The 20,916-nt window shown below is 37.8% G+C and overlaps 1 long non-coding RNA gene across 1 annotated transcript in view; it reads left to right on the top strand.

The window, feature by feature from the left end:
• LOC142097804 (uncharacterized) overlaps positions 1-19,207 on the top strand; it is a 47,853-nt gene extending 28,646 nt beyond the window's left edge. The window contains exons 3-5 of the long non-coding RNA XR_012678246.1: positions 6,153-6,288; positions 13,139-13,189; positions 17,893-19,207. This is a non-coding gene — a long non-coding RNA (uncharacterized LOC142097804). The remainder of the gene's footprint in view (positions 1-6,152; positions 6,289-13,138; positions 13,190-17,892) is intronic.
• The last annotated feature ends 1,709 nt before the right edge of the window (positions 19,208-20,916 follow it).

Raw genomic sequence — 20,916 nt, 5'->3', positions numbered from 1 at the left:
GTACCTCATGACCAGTCCTCTCAGAATTAAGCGGCTTTGCCAGAACCAGTCTCTGATATCTACCCCAGCCGAGTGGTTATTTCCTGGGAGTTGTCTGCATTGTGACAACTAAAAATTGAGAAAACAAATATAAAATGTTTTATCTGGCATATGTCAGCAGATGACCACAAGGGACTGAATTGCTAAAGATGAAAGGAACAAAGTTAAGAAAAAGTGTGTTTTGAATAACGACAACTATAACTTGAAAGGAGCTAAGCAACTGTGACAGGGTGAGAGACTACCACATCTGTGGAAAGGGTTAACCTTCTAGGATTCAGGTGGAAGCCACATCCATTCCTCATAAGGAGAAGTGTAGACCCATGTAAGGACTCAAATTCAGTCTAATCTTGGCTGGTGTCTGGGGAGGGTGGAAGTCTCATACTTCTCCTGAAGGAGCCAATATATCCTGAACGTTGCATTGCTTAAGTTTGCTGCTCACATGAATTGCTATGTTATGCTGTGAATCCTCACAATAAAGCTCCTGTTTGACCCTGACTCAAGACTTTGACTTGTGGGTAACCCCATACAAGTTGGTTTCAGAAGTGGACCTGTTTTGAAGACATGGGAGGAAGCATGGAGTCAATGATGCAGCAGTTCTTGGCATATCTTAAGGAGCTGCAAGAACAAGGATTGCAGCAGCAGTAGCTTCAGCAGGCCCAAATAGAACACATGGCTGAACAAACAGATAATCTACTTCAACTCTTCCAGCAGGAGAGGACTGCTCACCAGGTGGAGGTCAGGAGGCTCAGAGATGGAATAGAAGCTGCCGCCGCTCACCCTTCAGTGGCTCCTGTAATTCCTAAAATGTTGGCTGGTAACAATGTGGATACTTTCCTAACCACCTTTTTGTAAGTGGCCATCACTCAGGTATGGCCCAGAGAATGTTAGGCTATTTGGGTTGCCCTTCTGCTAGCGACGGAGACTCAGGCAGCTTGTGAGGTGCTGGCGATGCCAGTGATTATGCAAAAGTGAGAGCAGCAATCTGTGAGTGGCTTGCTCTTAATCCAGATACCTACCGATAATAGTTAAGTACAGAGCACTATGATGCGGCCTTTAGGCGGAAATTGGCTGACTTTGCAATCATGTAGTTTTAACCAAAACTTACTGCGTCCAGCAAGCTGGTGGAGGCCGTGGTCTTGGAGCAGTTCACCCGTCCTCTTCCCCAAAATATGGCTCAGTGGGTGGGCATTTATAGGACAAAGTTCACGGCATTGGCTTAGTCAAAAATGCATTGGATAGAGGGGTAGGAATTATTTTCATAAGTGACTGCTCATAGGTTCCTCACCTACTGTATTAGAGGAAGCAAAGAACATCGGCGTTCCTTCCACTCTACTGGAACTAGCCCAGAAAAAACCCCACCCAGACACTACCCGCTTAATTTCACATCAGGGTTTCTTTCGGCCACGGTCCAAATCAGCGGAGAAGAGTCTTTGTGTGGTTTCCAGAACACACTGCTTCCTCTGGTTCCGTGTAGAGGCCAAGGGCTTAGCCAGACAATTTGCCCGCAGATGGATTGTTTCTTTTCCTAGATGCTTAAAACAGCTTCAGCTACTCCAGGTTTACCGTTGATGCAGGATGAGATTAAAGTGGTTAAGGGCATAGTGGTTCTGATAGCACCTTAATACAGCAAGACTTACTCCCGCCAGAGAGAATTGCACAACATAACCCTATGCTTAATGGTTGTGTCCTTGGGGACATTCAAGTTTAACCGACTGCTTTGGGCTCTTTAACCATTAAAGTGAAGACTGGTATGTTGAGGGTGTGGGTTTGTTCTTGTTTAACATCGCCTATTTTGCTAGGCTGATTGGCTAGACTTTCCCTTTGTGGAACTGAGAGAAGAAGAGTATTGTCTTTAGCCACTTAGACCCTAGGAGAGACATTTCCATTTGGCCCTGATTTATTTCTAAGCAGATTTAAAACCCAGAGACTGAAAAGAAAAGACCACAAGGGCTGGGTCCTGAAAGAGACTTGAACCATCTACTGTTGATATTAGGAAAGACCCAACTCTTAAAAGTACATTTCAGAATATTGTGGCTCAGAAAAAGCTGCACAATGTAAAAAGCTAAGTTACCCTTATTTCATTTTGGAAAATGGGTTGAATTCATTTTCAGAATAAATCAATATTGTCCATTTAAGTTTTAGATTTTGCAATAAAAAGATTTACTTAATATTAGATCTTAAGTTACAGAGTTACAAAAAGCATACACAGCTCATTGTAACAGATACTGGATTACTAGTACTAATCTTGATTAGCGTTGGCTTACCTGAGGTGCGGAGTCTAACAATCTCACCGGTGTTCACCAAGAACCGCCGCAAGGCGGGGTGGGCTTCGCTGCCAGGAGTCGCAGGTCGTGGTCCTCAGGTTCGCCCCAAGATGTAGTGCAGCGGAGTGGAGTGGAAGATGCGGAGTCGGTACACAGGAATGGAGGCAGGCAGAATCAGGAGGCAACTCGAAGTCAATCAAGCCGGGGTCGGTACACGGGTCACAAGAATAGAGGGATAGTCAGCAAGCCGGGTCAGTACACAGGGGTTGGAGAGCCAGGATAGTCAAAAACAGGCAGAGATCAAAACACAGGAATACACAGGATACTGGAAGACACAGCAATCCACGAAGCAGAGGAGCCAGGAACAGGTAAGTGTTGCTCTGACACTCAGCGAGTGTCAGAGAGAGGTTTAAATACATTTAGGGATTCAAATTCCCCGCCTCTGGATGCGATCACATGACCGCCTCGGCAGGTCACAGGATTACAGCAATATTGAAGAAGTTGTCAAGCAGGTCTTTGAAGCAGAGTGATGTATCAGTGGTCAGGTCAGATGGAACATCAGAATGATACATTTCAGTGTACAAGTCAGTGCATTTATACCTTTCAGACACATGCTATTTTTAGCATCAGGATATACTCTATTTACACAAACATGGATTTACATGTATTGCAAAACCAATAATATTTATACTTAGCTATGAAATTCTTAAAAACCTTGCTGTGATTTCCTGGATCTTATGGCAGAGGTAGGAGACTCACTAGCAAGTCAAAAGGTCTGACTGGCCAAATACACATTTCCACAGAACAACAAAAGAACCCACAACAAGCCACTTCCCCAAATCACAATACACCAAAGGCTTGGTATACACAGGCTCATTGTATCAGATATATACACCAGAAATAGGCATATCCTATAGCAAGGTTAGACAAGAGACAAATTTCTTCCCCTGGTCTCAGAAATAACGATTTCCTATCTCACAATATACACAATATCAAAAGTGCATTGGCAATTTATAAAAATCAGCGGCCTGCGCTATTTGCTTTAAATAAATTTGTACCAAAAGTTATTTAATAGTCATCCAGTCACAAGGAGTTTGAGCCTATTTAAGGGCTCAACTTCAGTTTAGTCTTGGGTGATGTCTGTGGAGGGTGGATGTCTCACCCCTCCACTGAAGGAGACAATATATCTTGATCTTTCTACATTGTGTTTTTTGTTTGATGTTAATGTGTATTGCTGCGTAATGCTGTGAATTCTCGCACTAAGGCCACTGTTTGAGCGAGACTCAAGACTTTGGCAGCTGATTTGTTAACCCATTACAGCATTATTTGGGGATTTTTTTCGGTTCAATATAATAAACATCTGTATCAATCATTGAATACAGAAGGTTTTAACAAGTGTTTATATTTGTATCCAAGATCTTATGTATGACCTATCAAAAAGCCCAAATAACACATATTGGTAAATCTGTGGAGAGATTTGAAAATGGCATTTGGAAGAAGGCGCCCTTCACATCTGGGAGAACTGGAGCAGTATGAACAAGAAGAGTGGACCAAAAAGGCAGTAGAGAGGTGCAGGAAGCTGAGCCACATCAGCATCAATATGTGAGGATCAATGATATTGTCTATTGACAGACATATACACCGAAACAAGATCCCACTACACTGAGGGTTAACCAGCAAACCTAATATAGTTTGTTTATGCTTCTAAAATTATAAAAGCAGAATTCTTATTTGCATATATTTACCAATACATGTATAAGCCATCACCACTTCAAGGTGCTTCCACTATTGGTTACAGTTAGGTCATAACTGTAATCAGTGCTTTTTTTCCCATTGAACGCTGGGAACGGAGTTCCGGCACCTTTTTTTTTACTTTTTTTTTTCCTCTGCGGTGCTGCTACAATGCAGCACCGCATGTGTGTGTGTGTCCTGAAGCAGGGCAGCGGGAGGAGCAGCGATCGAACTAAGAAGAGTGAAAAGGAGTATGCAGAGAAGGTAAGTAATACTGACTACAGAAAGCGGGAAGGGGCGAAAGTAGAAGAGGGCTACAGAAAAACAAAGGGCGAGCAGAAAGAAGGCTACAGAATAGAGGGGGAGCAGAAAGAAGGCTACAGAATAGAGGGGGAGCAGAAAGAGGGCTAAAGAATAGAGGGGGAGCAGAAAGAAGGCTACAGAATAGAGGGGGAGCAGAAAGAAGGCTACAGAATAGAGGGGGAGCAGAAAGAAGGCTACAGAATAGAGGGGGAGCAGAAAGAAGGCTACAGAATAGAGGGGGAGCAGAAAGAAGGCTACAGAATAGAGGGGGAGCAGAAAGAAGGCTACAGAATATATATATATATATATAATTTTTATTTTTTTTCATAAAAGATTAATAAGACGTGAGTTCCGGCACCTTTTTTTTTAACAAAAAAAGCACTGACTGTAATCAATTGGAGCACCAACATTGGTTCCATTACTTTTATATTGGTTTTGTTTTTTAAGAGCGAAACCTACCAAAAAAGACTCTGAAACTGTCACTCTAACAGAAATAGTACTACAAAAAGGCATTTCTTAACTTAAAACTACAAAAGGTGTAAATTAGGGCAGGTATTTACTACAAAGAAAAAAAAAAGATTCCTCTGTACAGAGCTGCAAGCCAGTAAAAAAGAACCCATTTTGAATATAAGTATTTGCAAATATATGCAATTAAGACTTCTGCTTTTATTATTTTAGATGCAGGATTTATATTTATATTTGATCATTTTTGCTGGCTGGCAGCTGAGAGCTGGCAGCTAAGAGCAACACCTATATAAGCATAATTTGTCTTCTCTTTTTTTTTTTTTAACTGTTTATGTAAAGTTTTGCAGGATTAAATAGTTAATTGTACAATGCATTACATGTTTTGTGAACTTATACAATTGTGCATTATTCATGAGATACATTTATGTAAATGAATGGTATTTGGTACAGTAGTAATTGTAATACTATTAAACACAATAAAGATTCATATATTTGTAATCGACTTGTCATATGTCAGGTGATTGCAGTTTTTGCTGGGAATAGTTTGATCGGGTTAATCATTGTGGTTTGGAGGTTGTGCTGGAAATGAAAAGAGAGGATGAGGAAGCTAATAGGACATGAGGTGAGGGAAGGGGTGGGAAGTGGGAGTGATAGGTGGGGCAAGGGGCGATAGGAGAAAGAGAAAAAAGAGGGTGGAGCAAGCCAGGGAACAATCGTGGTATTAGTGTTTGTTATCTTTTGTGGAATCTGGTAACAGTGTGGAATGATGAACATTCCAGGGGTCCCAAATTTTATGGATTTTTTTTTTTTATTGTGTTATTTTGCAGGCTGGTTATGTATATCACCTCTTAATGGGTTTTTTTTTTTTGGGGGGGGGGGGGGGGAGTCAAATATAATATTAAAACCATAAAATAAAACATGGGGGTACAGTTACTAAACTGCAGGTTTGAAAAAGTGGAGATGTTGCCTATAGCAACCAATCAGATTCTAGCTGTCAATTTGTAGAATGTACTAAATAAATAACTACCATCTGATTGGTTGCTATAGCCAACATCTCCACTTTTTCAAACCCGCAGTTTAGTAAATATACCCCATGGAATGATTCTGACGAGTGACAAAAATGCCAAAGTTAAGTTTCAGACATCCGTTATAATCAAATGTGTGTCTAATGTTTAATTTTGACATTTGGTGATGTCGTAAAATGCACTCTGTAGGTTTGTTCGAAAGTCCAGATGGGAATAAAATGCAAGAATTGATTAATTTGTTACTGTATGTAGATAGATTGTTAGATATAATTATATTTATTTATATAGAGAGAGAAATATAATTTGTTTTTATTTATTTTTTCAGAAGCACTGATTTACCAAAGGAAAGTACAGCTTTTACAAAGAAACGGTTAGCAGAAATACTACTCATTTTATTTGTTTCTTGGAGAACTTGTGGTGCCTTGGGAATTTTATTTGTATTTCTGCGCTACTTGCTTAAGGTAAATATTCCATTGTCATTCTGTTTACATTTAGAAAGTACCTACTTCATATTTTAAACATAGGAAGCATATAGACATGTGCTTTAAAGTAATGCCGTGCAATAACCCCACTAAGTGTTAGAATTAAAATAGAACTCTTATTTTGACTTGTTAAAATTTAATTACAGTGTAGTTCAACATTTTGGGGGACATTTTATGAAACTAATGTGAAGGAAAAATGTGCTGTAACACATATCAATGAATGTAACTTTGTAATTATTCTTTTGAATGTTAAAAAAAGTGTTATTTCTATTTATGAGACACACCATCTTTTTCCTGTGCAGCAGTTATCACAAGTGCCTAGTATATTTTCTTGGAAATATGTTATGAATATACTTGGTCTGTTTGGAAGAATAATATTTTAAATAATTCTTCTCTAGCCCGGAATTCTTACATGTAGGCCGTAGCAATCCATCATCCCAGATGGGAGATCCTGCTTTTTGGGTGATTTTGTGTCATCGCGGTGCCATCCCGACTGCCTGATGTAAAGTTTCTTGGCAGCGGTGCGGGCAGGGCCACGATGACATAATTCTCTGTGAATCACATCATTAAATCCTGCCACAGCCACTTCACTAGGCAAATGGGATGTGCACTGCTCTCTCGGAAGAACTCCTAGAAATTTGGGAGTTTCTTGGACATTCCAGGGAGAGAGTAGGCAACTATGTTCTCCAATTGAGAACTATTGATCTAGGTCAATTTCCTTTTGCATGTAGGATTACCCTCTTTAAAATGTGATCCGTAAAATATTAGCAAAAGCTGAGTATTTTCAATCTGTTTTGCATGTTTTGAAAGTATTTTTCTTGCTGTTTTATAAATGTATAATAGAATTTGTTTATTGTGACAGGTAAACAAGTAAAGGTGGTTAGTAACAATGCAACAGTTTTAGGCAGGTGTTGAAAACATACCACAAAGTAAGAATGCTTTAAAAAATAGAAGTGTTAATAATAGTTTATTTTTATCAATTAACAAAAGGCAAAGTGAATGAACAGAATAGAAATCTAAATCAAATCAATATTTAGTGTGACCACACTTTGCCTTCAAAACAGCATCAATTCTTCTAGGCATACTTGTACACAGTTTTTGAAGGACTTCGGCAGGGAGGTTGTTCCAAACATTTTATAGAACTAACCACGAATCTTCTGTGGATGTAGACTTGCTCAAATCCTTCTGTCTCTTCATGTAATCCCAGACAGATTCGATGATGTTGAGATCAGGGCTCTGTGTTGGCCATTACATCACTCCCAGGACTCCTTGTTCTTCTTTAAGATGAAGTTATGTTCTAAATGACATTGGATGTATTTTTGGAGTCCTTGTTCTGCTGCAGAATAAATTTGTAACCAATCGGACGCCTTCCTGATGGTATTGCATGATGGATAATTGCCTGCCTGTATTTATCAGCATAGAGGACACCATTAATCCTAACCAAATCCCCAACTCCATTTGCTAAAATTCAGCCCCAACTTGCAAGGCAATTCCACCATGCTTCACTGTTGCCTACAGACACTCATTATTGTACTGCTGTCCAGGCCTGTGGCTTTGGGCCACTATTGGCATGTGCATTTTACGTGGTCATCTGCTTTATGGATTAGATGCTGTTGTTCCTAAACGCTGTTGAATATCCAGCAGGATGAAATTTCACGAACCGTCTTATTGCAAAGGCAACATCCTAGAACAATCTTTGAAGTCACTGAGCTCTTCAGAACAACCCATTTTGTATCACAAATGTTTGCAAATGGAGACTGCATGGCTAAGTGCTAGATTTTATACAGCTCTGGCAATGGGTCTGATTGAAAAACACCTCAATTCAATAATTAACAGGCCATATAGTGTGTGTGTGTGTGTGTGTGTGTGTGTGTGTGTGTATATATGTATGTGGGTGCATATGTAAAACATATTAAAAGATATTATAACTACATTGTAACCTTGTAGTGTGTGTGTGTGTATAGATATGTATGTATGTGTATATATATGTGTGAGTATGTATGAATGTGTGTGTGTGTATATATATATATATATATATATATATATATATATATATATATATATAAACACACATATATATATATGTGTGTGTGTGTGTTTTTATATATATATATATATATATATATAGAGAGAGAGAGAGAGAGAGAGAGAGAGAGAGATATATATATATATATATATATATATATATATATACAGAACATATAATAAGCAAAAGGGGCTTAGTGTTTTAGTTTATACCACCGAGATTGTGAAAATTTATAGCTCTAAATGGACACGTGTACACCATACACAATTTAAATACAATAGAACATACAATTTTATACAGCAGGCAGCTCCTTTGATTTAGCACTCATTTGCAAGTGCCCAAGTATTTCTAAAATAGAAGCTCCACACACAGTGTATTAAGCAGATAAAAAATAGAGTTCTCAGTGAAATGGCATGTGAATTAGCCTCATACCAGAGAATAAATAATAAACAGCTTATCTGTAATCAGATTCCAAACATCTGTATAATGGAAATCCTCTGATGCATAATCTTTATGGCTTTTGATTTTGAAAGGGCCATCATCAGGATAATGCACCCTACCACACTGCAAAAATTGTTCAGGAATGGTTTGAGAAACTTGACAAAGAGTTCAAGGTGTTGACTTGGCCTTCAAATTCCCCAGATGTCAATACGATCAAGCATCAAAGAGGTACCCCAGAAGCCTCCAAACAGCAATTCAGTGCCAGTACCCCCTATCGGCTACTGACACCAACATGCCTTTTAGAGAGGCATGTTGGTGTTATTATTTATTCTCTGGTACGAGGCTAATTCACATGCCGGTTCACTGAGAACTCTATTTTTTATCTGCTTAATATACTTGGTGCTTCTATTTTTGTTTTATATATATATATATATACACACACACACACAAGTTAACCCGTGCATGATACTCATGTATTCTAGTCAAATCAAGCTACTTAAGGTGTTAAAAAGGTTCTTGTCATGCATTTGGGCCATAGCCCAGGCCTCCTCAGGGGAAGAGCGTTACTTCCCAACGTAAGCGCCCTTTTTTAACATTGTTTTGTCCAAATGTCACCACCTCAACATTTTTCTCCATCACCTCATCCTTCATCTTTATCGCCACATCTATCCAGATGTCTATCCAGACACAGGGATCTCTCTCAGCGGTCCTGAGTATCACACTCCTCTCACTCTGTCACCCCCGGCAACCACCAACCACTCCCCACTGTCACCCCCGGTAACCACCAACCACTCCCAACTGTCACTTCTCCTTCAAGAAATATATATATATATATATATATATATATATATATATTTTAAATCTTTATAAACACTTTTAACAATTAACAAATTAAATTAACAAATTAAAAACATCTTAGTATACCAAATTTCAGCCCTTTCTGAGTTTTTTTTCCACACACACTAAGAATTTAGTAGGTCAGTGTATAACTTCGCCCAGCAGGTGGCGCTGCAGCTTGTTTTTTTTTGTTTTTTTCACACACAGACACACGCCACTAGGCTTTTATATAGTAGATATATATATATATATATATATATTAGAGAGAGAGGTGTATATAGATATATATATAGATGTATAAGTATGTGTATGTATATGAATGTGTATATGTGTGTGTGTGTGTGTGTGTGTGTATGTGTATATATATATATATATATATATATATATATATATATATTTTATAATTTATGTGTGAGTGGATCACTATTAAATAACTTTTGGTAGAAATTTATTTAAAGCAAATAGCGCAGGGCACTTATTTATATAATTGCATGTGCACTTGTTTTTGATATTGTGTGTATTGTGGGATAGGAAATCGTTATTTCTGAGACCAGGGGAAGAAATTTGTCTCTTGTCTAACCTTGCTATAGGATATGCCTATTTCTGATGTATATATCTGATACAATGAGCCTGTGTTTACCAAACCTTTGGTGTATTGTGATGTGGGGAAGTAGCTTGTTTTGGGTTCTTTTGTTGTTCTGTGGAAATGTGTATTCGGCGACTGTCTGAAGTATTCATGCCAGTCAGACCTTTTGACTTGCTAGTGGGTCTCCTGCCTCTGAAATAAGATCCAGGAAATCACAGCAAGGTTTTTAAGAATTTCATAGCTAAGTATAAATATTAGTGGCTTTGCAATGCATGTAAATCTATGTTTGTGTAAATAGAGCATATCCTGATGCTAAAAATAGCATGGGTCTGAAAGGTATAAATGCACTGACTTGTACACTGAAATTTATCATTCTGATGTTCCATCTGACCTTACCACTGATACCTTAAATCAGTGGGACTGTCCTTGTCAGGACACTTGAGCAATTAACATCACTCTGCTTCAAACACCTGCTTGAGAACTTGACAATATTGCTGTAAGCCTGTGACCTGCCGATTAGACCCTAAAATCTAATCTGTTCTCTGGCTGATTCTGAGGTTTGGACCCAAGCTTTTCCAGTACCACCGCTCTTCCTGCTACCTGCAGCTCTGGTCAGTGTGATAGGCCAGGGAAGATCCGTCCACACCAACCCGGATCCATAGTAAGAGGTCCGGAGTTACCAGCCCAAGTGTACCAGCACAGGAGTACACTAGCAGCGACAGTTAACCAGAAGGAGCGTGGTTCTGAGCGCCATAAAGGAGTTCAGTGGTGGCAGCATTATAAGCCCCTCCTACTGCGGCAAGAGGGCGCATTTGGGATAACGGAAGGGAACAGTGGAAAAGTAAGCCCAGCCGGTTCCCAGCAACAACAGACAGGGTGGCATAGGCGGTCCATCCTGTTACACCTTGTTTTTGGTTTCTCCCATCTCTGAGCAAGCTGGTCCTCTGCTCCAGGCCTCTGCAGCATTCATCGATGACTTCTGGAGGATCTTTGCGAACCGGGAAGAGTCGCATTCATGGAAACCTCTGACTCCACCAAGGATCTACCACAATGGGAGAGTATATTGTCCAATTCTAGACTCTGTCCTCTGAGTTGACATGGAACAACGAAGCTCATCTAGCGATCTCCTGGAAAGCATGGTTTCATCAGAGAGTTAAAGTGTAACAAGTGTTAAAAGAATGATCCACCTGTACTTAATTACCTGCTAGATCTGATTGGACCTAATGGTCCTTTCAAGGAAAGAGGCTGTTGTTACACTTTGACTCTCTGATGAAACCATGCATTTGAAAGTGGAGAAACGCATAAGACTTGATATCCTAATACGTGGACAAGCGAGGAAGAACTTTCTATCATACTTTCATACACTAAGGATGCTTATTGTGGAGGCAAACTCTTATCGCTGTAGTTACTGCTTTATAAACAACCTCTTGCATACCGGCAATTTGAAGGCAAAGCTACAAAGATCCTAAGCCACAAAAGGCTGCAAGTGAGATCAGAACTGTCCTGACTAAGCTGTAATAATACATATATTGGCATCTCTCTGCTGGACACGTAATGAGGGATTTGGAATAACAATAAAGAATAAAAGACATTTTTCTTCATCAATATCGTCATACAGCTTGATTGATATAGGAAGCTGGAACTGTGTTTGAAAGCTATGTAATTGTTTCTTTATATATTAAAGTGGACATTTTTTGTTCCTGTGCGCAGTGAATGAAGAAACATTCTGGGGTGTGCACCTCCAGGTGAATATTCAGTGAAGTGATATTGCTAATAACATTGTGCTAGTTTGGCTAATGAGGTGGATTAACATCATATTTTATTGTTTTATATTGATCTAATAAATAATTGTTTTATCATAATTGATTGGTTGGTCTTATATATTTATGGAAGAAAATAAGTGCCTTTATATTTCCTTATAGTTTGTTTTTTTTCCCTGTGAGAGGATTGGCATCCATCAATCCGAAAAAGGGCAGCTGTTTTTCTTTCCTACTTGTGTTGATAATAATTGTATAAATTTGGTTGTTATTACTATTTTATATAACTCATCAAGAGTGAAGTGTACTGCATCCATCCTTTCCTCCCTCTCTCTTCCCCTTTTTATATCAGCTATAGAAGTATTAGTTTTGAGCACATTAACATTGCTTTCAAAATGAATACTATTGGTGTTATTTTAGTCACATTCCCATTTAAGGGCCTGAACAATTTCCCTGAATACAGGGTTATGGGTATTCTCTTTTTTCTTTGAATATTTACTTGTAAGTTCAGAGCGCAAAATCCCATCAAACTGTAAGTGAGGCCAATGTGTTTGTTCACAAATTATGCAACTTTGTTTTCATTAGAGACTAAGGGCTATATTTACTAAGCTGCGGGTTTGAAAAAGTGGGGATGTTGCCTATAGCAACCAATCAGATTTTAGCTGTCATTTTGTAGAATTTACTAAATAAATGAAAGCTAGAATCTGATTGGTTGCTATAGGCAACATCCCCACTTTTTCAAACCCGCAGCTTATTAAATCTAGCCCTAAGTTTCTTTTAAGTTTAACTACGGCTGCCATTAGCTTAATGCAGGGGACAAAGATATCCTTGAAAGATCCAATTTTTTATATTGATTTTGCATAGCTAAGTAACCTATGTTGCAAATACTGGCTGTACAGGTGGTTTATAAGCTTCTAGTCCCATTAGAAAGCCAAACCGCCTAGAAGCTAAACTGCCTGAGGGTAGCACCACCTCCATGTTCAAACACAAGTTGATAACTTGTGTGGAACTTCTTAATGTACTGTAAAAGCGTTCAGTTTAAAAAACTCAATTGATATAGTTATCTGAAAACTTGTTAAGCTAATGTTTTTTGTTTTAGAAGAATGTAGTGTTTTTATATATAATAATTTGTATTGCTTTTCTAAAGATATAAGGTTCAATCAATGGTATGTATATTTACAGGTTGTGAAGTTGCAATCTTATCTGTGGAGATACACAACATCAAAAAATGAAGTAAGTATTTTAAGTTTCTGCTACAATTCTAAAAGCAACTTCTGTTTGCAGCATGCTCAGGCCATACAAGCTTAAAGAATCTATAAATATAAAATAAAAAGTAGATTCAATATGTAAAGATATTGTATATTTAGAAATGCTTATGCAATGTTTCTCATATGGTAGTAATGTAAAGTCCTTCCACTTTTCTATACAACTCTGTCTTTATTCAATGCTCCCATAGACTAGCAGGATCCAACAGAAGGCAACAATCAGAAGGACAAATTAATTTAAAGTAATAGTATACAGTGGAGAGAATCAGTCACTGCAGGAGACAGATAATCAAAATCTTTAAAAAAAAAAAAAAGTGCTGGGCAGATACAGTGGTGAGGTATACAGCAGATGGGCAGAACGTCAGGCCAGACAGAGTTTAAACAGTCTTAAATTCAGGCAAGGTTGGTACATGACAAATCAGATAAATTTGACACTCAGTATACAAGAAACTTGAACCTGTAGTGGGCAGTGAAGATTAAAGGAGACATATGCAATCTGCAGAAATCAGAAGGATCAGAGCAGTCATCTGACCTTACCTCGGCTCTGTGCACCCACTAAGTCACTCTTGCATGTTCCCGGATACTAAGAAGCCTTTGGTGAGCATATGTCCTATGCACCTGGTCTCAATTACAACAGAGTTAAAGTAAAATGTATTGTTCAGTATTATCCTATAAATCACACATTTGGATAAAATGCCAAATCAAAGAGGGATGGGCGCAAAGAAATATATCCTAAAAACCCACAATAGATCAAATGCATGATAGATTTATATCCTAAATTAATAAATCTATACTTTTTTTGCCCACTTTGTGACATTTCCATAATCCCATAGTATCTTCTGCCTCTGTCCTGGATATAATATGGCAGGAAAGAAACACTGGGCCAAAGTAGGAGTCATTAACTTGTAATTTTAAAATACAATTCTTGTAACTCACATTGGAGGTTTAGATGGCCCCAAACCATGTAGAAATATGAACCTGTGTCCTATATGCTCCCTGAAAATCATTTTGACGAATACTTCCTTAAGCAATGAACACATAGTATTACATTGACATTTTATTGCAGTTGGCTTAAAAATTTACACAACATCACACAATAATACTGTTCTAACTGGCTCTAAAACAAGGCAAATCTTTTGTAATATAATTGGTCCTTCTCCTATGTATGAATCCTCCAGTCAACAGAAAGCATATCTGCAGAGCAAGTGCCGCCTTCAACCTCTACTGGTTCAAAATGCTGTAGGACATAGAAGCACGTTCCTCCAACCATGGCAACATATGAAATGGGGGAGTAAAAGAGGACTGGACATGTTTAAATGTATAAATAATTTAGTGACTTTATCTATATTAAGGCTAAATAGTAATGTGAAATACTTGTTTGACTTGCTCCCTATGGAGGTTGACACAAAACAGGACTCTCCTGAATCTGCATGGTGTGTGACAAGGAGTTAATCACTACAAGACCACTGGTCTAACAGTAATTAAATACCCTTTTATATCCAGCGTTTGCTGTCAATTCCAACACTGCACCATCAGAATTTGATTTCACATACAACACTGTGAGGAAGACCTAGGTTACTCCCCTCACTCAGAATACACAGAGTTATCATTAGCGCAAATCATACCCTGTATTACAGTTATGCAGTGTTTACAATAGTCAAGCTGTCTAACCATGAGTTCGGTATGAACACAGGGAGAAACTTATTAAATGAGGTTTAATATGACAAAATAGTCAGAAAAATAGGTTAACACAATGGCATACAGTAATATTATGCAAACAGTTACAAAAATAAAAGATAGAAAATACAGAAATGAGAATGCCAGAATGGGATCATAACCCCAGTTTAGATATGTCTACAGGTCAATGTACAAATATTAATCATATACTGTAACCTTTTAAGCAATGTTGCATTAGGCCCAGCCCTCCTATCCTGGGGGCTATGTGCATGCTAATGGGGTTTTTTAACAGCCTGTTTATGACCTCCGGTACCCACATAGGTTTAGTATGAAATTTTTCAAAATGAAATATTTTTTTACCAGAATGTCAAAAAAATTATAATGCATTCATTAAACCGAGCATACATTTGCCTATATGAAATAAGACCATTAATTAATTGGGACTATATTGATTTATATGTCCTCTCTATGAGCCAGCAGATAAGTTTGACATACATGTGGTATGCCTCGTTGTCAGATACTAATTTTTAAGCTTTCTTTTGATGTATATTCTAGTATGGAGAATATATGCAGGCTAAAGATTTTCCGACGTGATTATCCTGCGTATGCTTTGATGCATGGATTCTAAACTGTATCAGATCTGAGCTGGGAGTCGCACTGTGTAGTGAGCTGCCCACACAGCCTGTTGACAATTCCTTGTTAAGTAACAAGACTGACAGATTTACATATAATATACAGCTGATATGAAAAATGGCAAATTATGTTGAATTACTTGCCCATAGTGAGTTCCAGAAACCCATCTTTTATATTTTAACCTTGATTGCGTAATAACTACGACAGCTGTCTACAAAGCTATTGAACACATTACCTGTAGCTGGTTAAAGCCTATGCAACCTAAACCAAATCTACTTTCTGGGCCTTGTATTTAGTGTTGCTACTAGAAGAGATACAAAGTGCAAATAAAACACAAATAATTATAAAATTGGATGTACATTATGATACTAAAGTAGGTTTGGGGGGGAAGGGTTGCAATCAGTGATGGATTAGTTAGTATTGTAAGTTATATCAGCACTTAAAGGATAATTCCACCCAGGAATTATTTTTAACTACCTTCCTCCCTTTTATCAAACAAGACAGAACTATGTGGACACATGCAAGGCACCCCCATAGTTTAGATGAACTCTCCCCCACTGTTGCTCAAACTTTTCAAAGACAGGATAATTAAAATCCAATCTACACTGAATTAGTGAAGAAGTTTTACACATGGATGAATTCATAATTGAGCACAATGGTGTTTTTGAACATCAATCAGGTAATTCAGCACAGTTATAATAAATTAAGAGGGAAGTATGGGAGCAGAATTTTTTGTACTGGATAGAAGGGCTCACGTTGGAGTCTAATATTATATGGGGAAAAAACTAGAAGAAAGTAGAAGACTGAGTTGTGTAAGGAATGGGTTTTTTAACCTCTTTTTAATTATGAAGCTCATTACTCCTGTCTGTAAGTCCTAAAAATGAAATCATATGATTATTGTCTTGAATTGCCTCCAAGAAAATAAAATAATGGTAAGTCTATTTTAATTTAATGCTCCCTGCACTGTTCTTCCATGAGTTTTACAGTGTCTCATTTATAAACTGAAATACTGCGGACCCTCAATGCTTTATTATGTGCCCCTACTTATTCAACTATTACATTTCTTTTCTTTGGAAATACCCAAATAAAATAATTCTGCCACTTGTTTTCCCTGTTAGCTGATGCATCTCAAAATATGCATGAAATAATAAACTTGTCACAGAACAGTTCAACCTACTACCACGTTACAACCATCCCCATATCCATTTAAATGTTTTTTGTCTCTTAAATCTGCATTACTACCTAGGTTGCACAACATTTCCGTTTGCACTTACAACCCCTCCTCGGCCATTTTAAGTGTCAATCACAGAGATTGCGACTTCTAATTGGCCTTCCAATCACACTCCTAAAAAAAAATGGCTACATTGAGCTACGTTGTGTGGCTTTGGAATGGGGAAGGAGTATGTTGGCTATACATGGTAAATCAGTTTTAAATACTGCTAGGTTTAGCTTGTGCTCCAATTATGTGAGTTAGTGTACATCAGAACTGTCTTTAATTAAATGTGTCAAACATAAGAATGTACTATGTGTATAAACTAAATTATAAACACTGATGGATGCATAGATTGAATTCAAAATTGAAAGTATATTCAAACATAGAGAATGTTGGATCCAGTTGACTTAAAACTAACAGAAAATAATTTTTAACATTTTATTTTTAATTTTTTTATTGCATTATTTTTTGCTATTTGGTGTCCACCAATAACTTATTTATTTACAGTAAAATATGTCTGTTACCTGTTGGTATATTTACATGTGGGCATATTCACTCACAATGCCAAGGCAGTGTCAGCTATAAGCATGTGTTCCTCTCCTCTGTTTTCAAACATGGCTCCGGCTATGCCAACCCCATCAAGGTGCATAATACAATTAGAATATTCTTTATAAGGAATAAAAATAATTTGCTGCTTTTAGAAGTAGTGTTTCCACAGAGAACAGAGAAATACAGGCTTATAGCAAGTTCCATTTTTCAGAAAAAAATCTTATGTAGTCTAGCTTGCCACCCTTATAATTTTTAATTGTTATAGTCCCTTCTTTTCTTCAACTTTCTCTCCAGTGGTTTATGGAAGTTTCCCTAGGTATGCAACAAAGTTTTGTTTATTGTCTGTGGACACTCCATGCAGCATGAATGTAGTGCCTACAAACCCACCTCCTGAAAAAAATAGCACATTCCTACCTTAAAGAGCATTGTGGAAAATTACTTTATTGATTTAAAGATTAGATGTAAATTAGATGCCTTTCTTTTTAAGGCTGTAGTTTCTTTTAAACATATTGAACATTATTTGCATTATGCTTCATTATATTAGTAGCAATAAGTGTTATAGTATCAATACAAGGGATTATTTTTTTGTTTATACACAGGTTACAAGTCATGTGTCTGACAGTAAAGCAACAAAAAGTGACAGCTGTAGTACAACAAAACACTCTGATGACTCCATCCCTGTTTCATATAAAGATACTTCAGTTCATCCACTTTCTAACTCAGATTTCAGCACAGCTTCTGACAGTCTCAAAATGCATATTGCAATCATGAACTTACTTTTGTGGATGATACTACTGACTTTACCATCGTTTATCTACTGGTTAAAAAATTCAAGGTAAACATATTTATTTTACATATGTTATGTTATTATGAATACTTACTGAAAGTAAAAAGTTTTCGTTCACATTACATCCCCTAAAAGTCATGTGAAGTATAAAAATGCCAAATAAAATTAAATGTAGTTTAGTTACTAGAAATGGCAACATTTCAAATTGATTGCACCCGAAACAAAATGCAGAACTGGATTGTTACAAGTGAAGGCTTAGTTTCTTTAAGCCCATGTTTGTCTGTACAAGCATGTAATAATGGGGTACGGGCGTCAAGAACCACTGCAAGGAATCCCAGGTAATGCACGCAAAACATTCCAAGCTCTTTAAAAATAGTATACCAGGGTGTTTCTCTGGAAAAGTCCTGTGGAGAGGTTTCAAAGTTACTCCCTTTGAGAAAGGCTTTTAGTGATAATGAGACCCCATAATAAAAGGCATTAGGTGGCGATATTACTCTACCCAAGCATACAATATGCGATCACTATATATGACAGTAGATGGAGGCAGTATTACACCCACGTACATAGTAAAAGTTGTATAAACAGATTCCAAATTTTCAAGGTCTTGATTTTTGTCTCTCAAATATCACCATACATAAATTCCCCAATCAAATACTTGGTGATGCAATGTTATTGCTTAGATTACAAAGTCTTGACATACTTGTCCTGATTAATCTTCAGATGTAAGTTCCTTTGCCTGCCATATCTTGTGTGAAATTGCTTTGCGCATGCTCAGAAATGGACCTTATTCCAATGACACTACTGCCTACAACGTAAAGGGCGGAACAGGGGAGGGAAGGGGCGGATGAATGTAAGTAATGTACAGTAAGGGTGTGCTGACGCAAATGCAGCCGATTTAAGTCCTGGGTTTCTTTAAAGTATGTGTTTTTTAGCCCTATCATTAATACCAGCTACAGGGCAAATGTAAGTGCTGACTAATAGTGATGACTGTTATGGCATCATCTTTGTTTTAAAAACGACATCTTTGCGTGCCTCTGGATATTACATAATTAGTGTATACAAGGAAAAGAACCTAAAAAAAATGAATTGCATGTGCAGTACACTTTAAGAACATCCCGATTTTATGTATTTAATATGAAAACATTCTTTATGATTATTATATTATGAGTTGTTAATTTCTTTCATTTATTTTTTTATTATTTTTTTGCATGCGTTCTGATGGGACTTTCTTTTCTGTCAACGTATGACAAGTACTGTATAAGCAGAGTGTACTTACACCCAAATTCAAATTAGACATATGATGATATTCACTTGGATTTGAATACGGGCGCATGTACACTCAAGTTCCTAAATAACTTTGACCATGGAATGATTGTTGGTGCATGATGGGTAGTTTGTGTATCTCTGATTCAGCAGAATGCCTGCGGTTCTCACACACAAGTCTCTAGAGTTTACAGAGAATGGTGCGCAAAACAAGAAACATCCAGTTTGCAGCAATTCTGTGTGAGAAAACAATCAAAAGCAAAAAGTCAGTTCACAAATCCTCTCCCAATAAGTTATACAGACGCACCTTTCTTAGAAGAGATCAGCGACCAGGTGATCTCTAACATAATTAACCACTACATATAACACAGAGACAGTGTCTTGGGATAAAATTTCCTTGCATCCCAGCCTCTAACAGTCACCTTCTCACTATGTGTATATATGTATATTTGTATATGTGTGTGTGTGTGTGTGTGTGTATATATATATTTATATGTGTATGTATGTGTGTGTGTACAGTCATGGCCAAAAGTTTTGATAATGACACAATTATTATTTTTCACAAAGTCTGCTGCCTCAGTTTTAGGATGGCAATTTGCATATACTCCAGAATGTCATGAAGAGTGATCAGATGAATTGCAATTAATTTCAAAGTCCCTCTTTGCCATGACAATGAACTTTATACCTAAAACAACATTTCCACTGCATTTCAGCCCTGCCACAAAAGGACCAGCTGACATCAGGTCAGGGATTCTCTCGTTAACACAGGTGAGGTGAGATTGTTGATGAGGACAAGGCTGGAGATCACTCTGTTATGTTGATTGAATTAGAATAACATACTGGAAGCTTTAAAAGGAGGGTGGTGCTTGAAATCTTTGTTGTTCCTCTGTTAACCATGGTTATCTGCAAGGAAACCTGTGCAGTCATCATTGCTTTGCACAAAGAGGGCTTCACACGCAAGGTTATTGTTGCTGGTAAGATTGCACGAAATCAACCATTTATCGGATCATTAAGAACGTCAAGGAGAGAGGTTTACTAGTTATGAAGAAGGCTTCAGGGTGCCCAAGAACGTCCAGAAAGCTCCAGGACCGTCTACTAAAGTTGATTCAGCTGCGGGATCGGGGCACCACCAGTGCAGAGCTTGCTCAGGAATGGCAGCAGGAATGTTGTTTTGGGTGTGAGGGCATCTGCACACACAGTGAGTCAAAGACTTTTGGAGGATGGCCTGGTGTCAAGAAGGCCAGCAAAGAAGCTGCTTTACTAGAGAAAAAACATCAGGGACAGACTGATATTCTGAAAAAGGTACAGGAATTGGACTGCTGAGGACTATGGTAAAGTCATTTTCTCTGATGAATCTTCTTTCAGATTGTTTGGGGCATCTGGAAATACGCTTGTCTGGAGAAGGAATGGTGAGCGCTGCCATCAGTCGTGTGTCATGCCAACAGTAAAGCATCCTTAACCCAAAACATCTGAAAGTGGATTCATCAGAGAAAATGACTTTATCCTAGTCCTCAGCAGTCCAAACCCTGTACCTTTTGTAGAATATCAGTCTGTCCCTTATGTTTTTATTGGA

This window comes from Mixophyes fleayi, chromosome 7 (genome assembly GCF_038048845.1).
Source record: "Mixophyes fleayi isolate aMixFle1 chromosome 7, aMixFle1.hap1, whole genome shotgun sequence".
Classification (NCBI taxonomy): domain Eukaryota; kingdom Metazoa; phylum Chordata; class Amphibia; order Anura; family Limnodynastidae; genus Mixophyes; species Mixophyes fleayi.
This window is presented reverse-complemented; position numbering and strand designations above follow the sequence as displayed.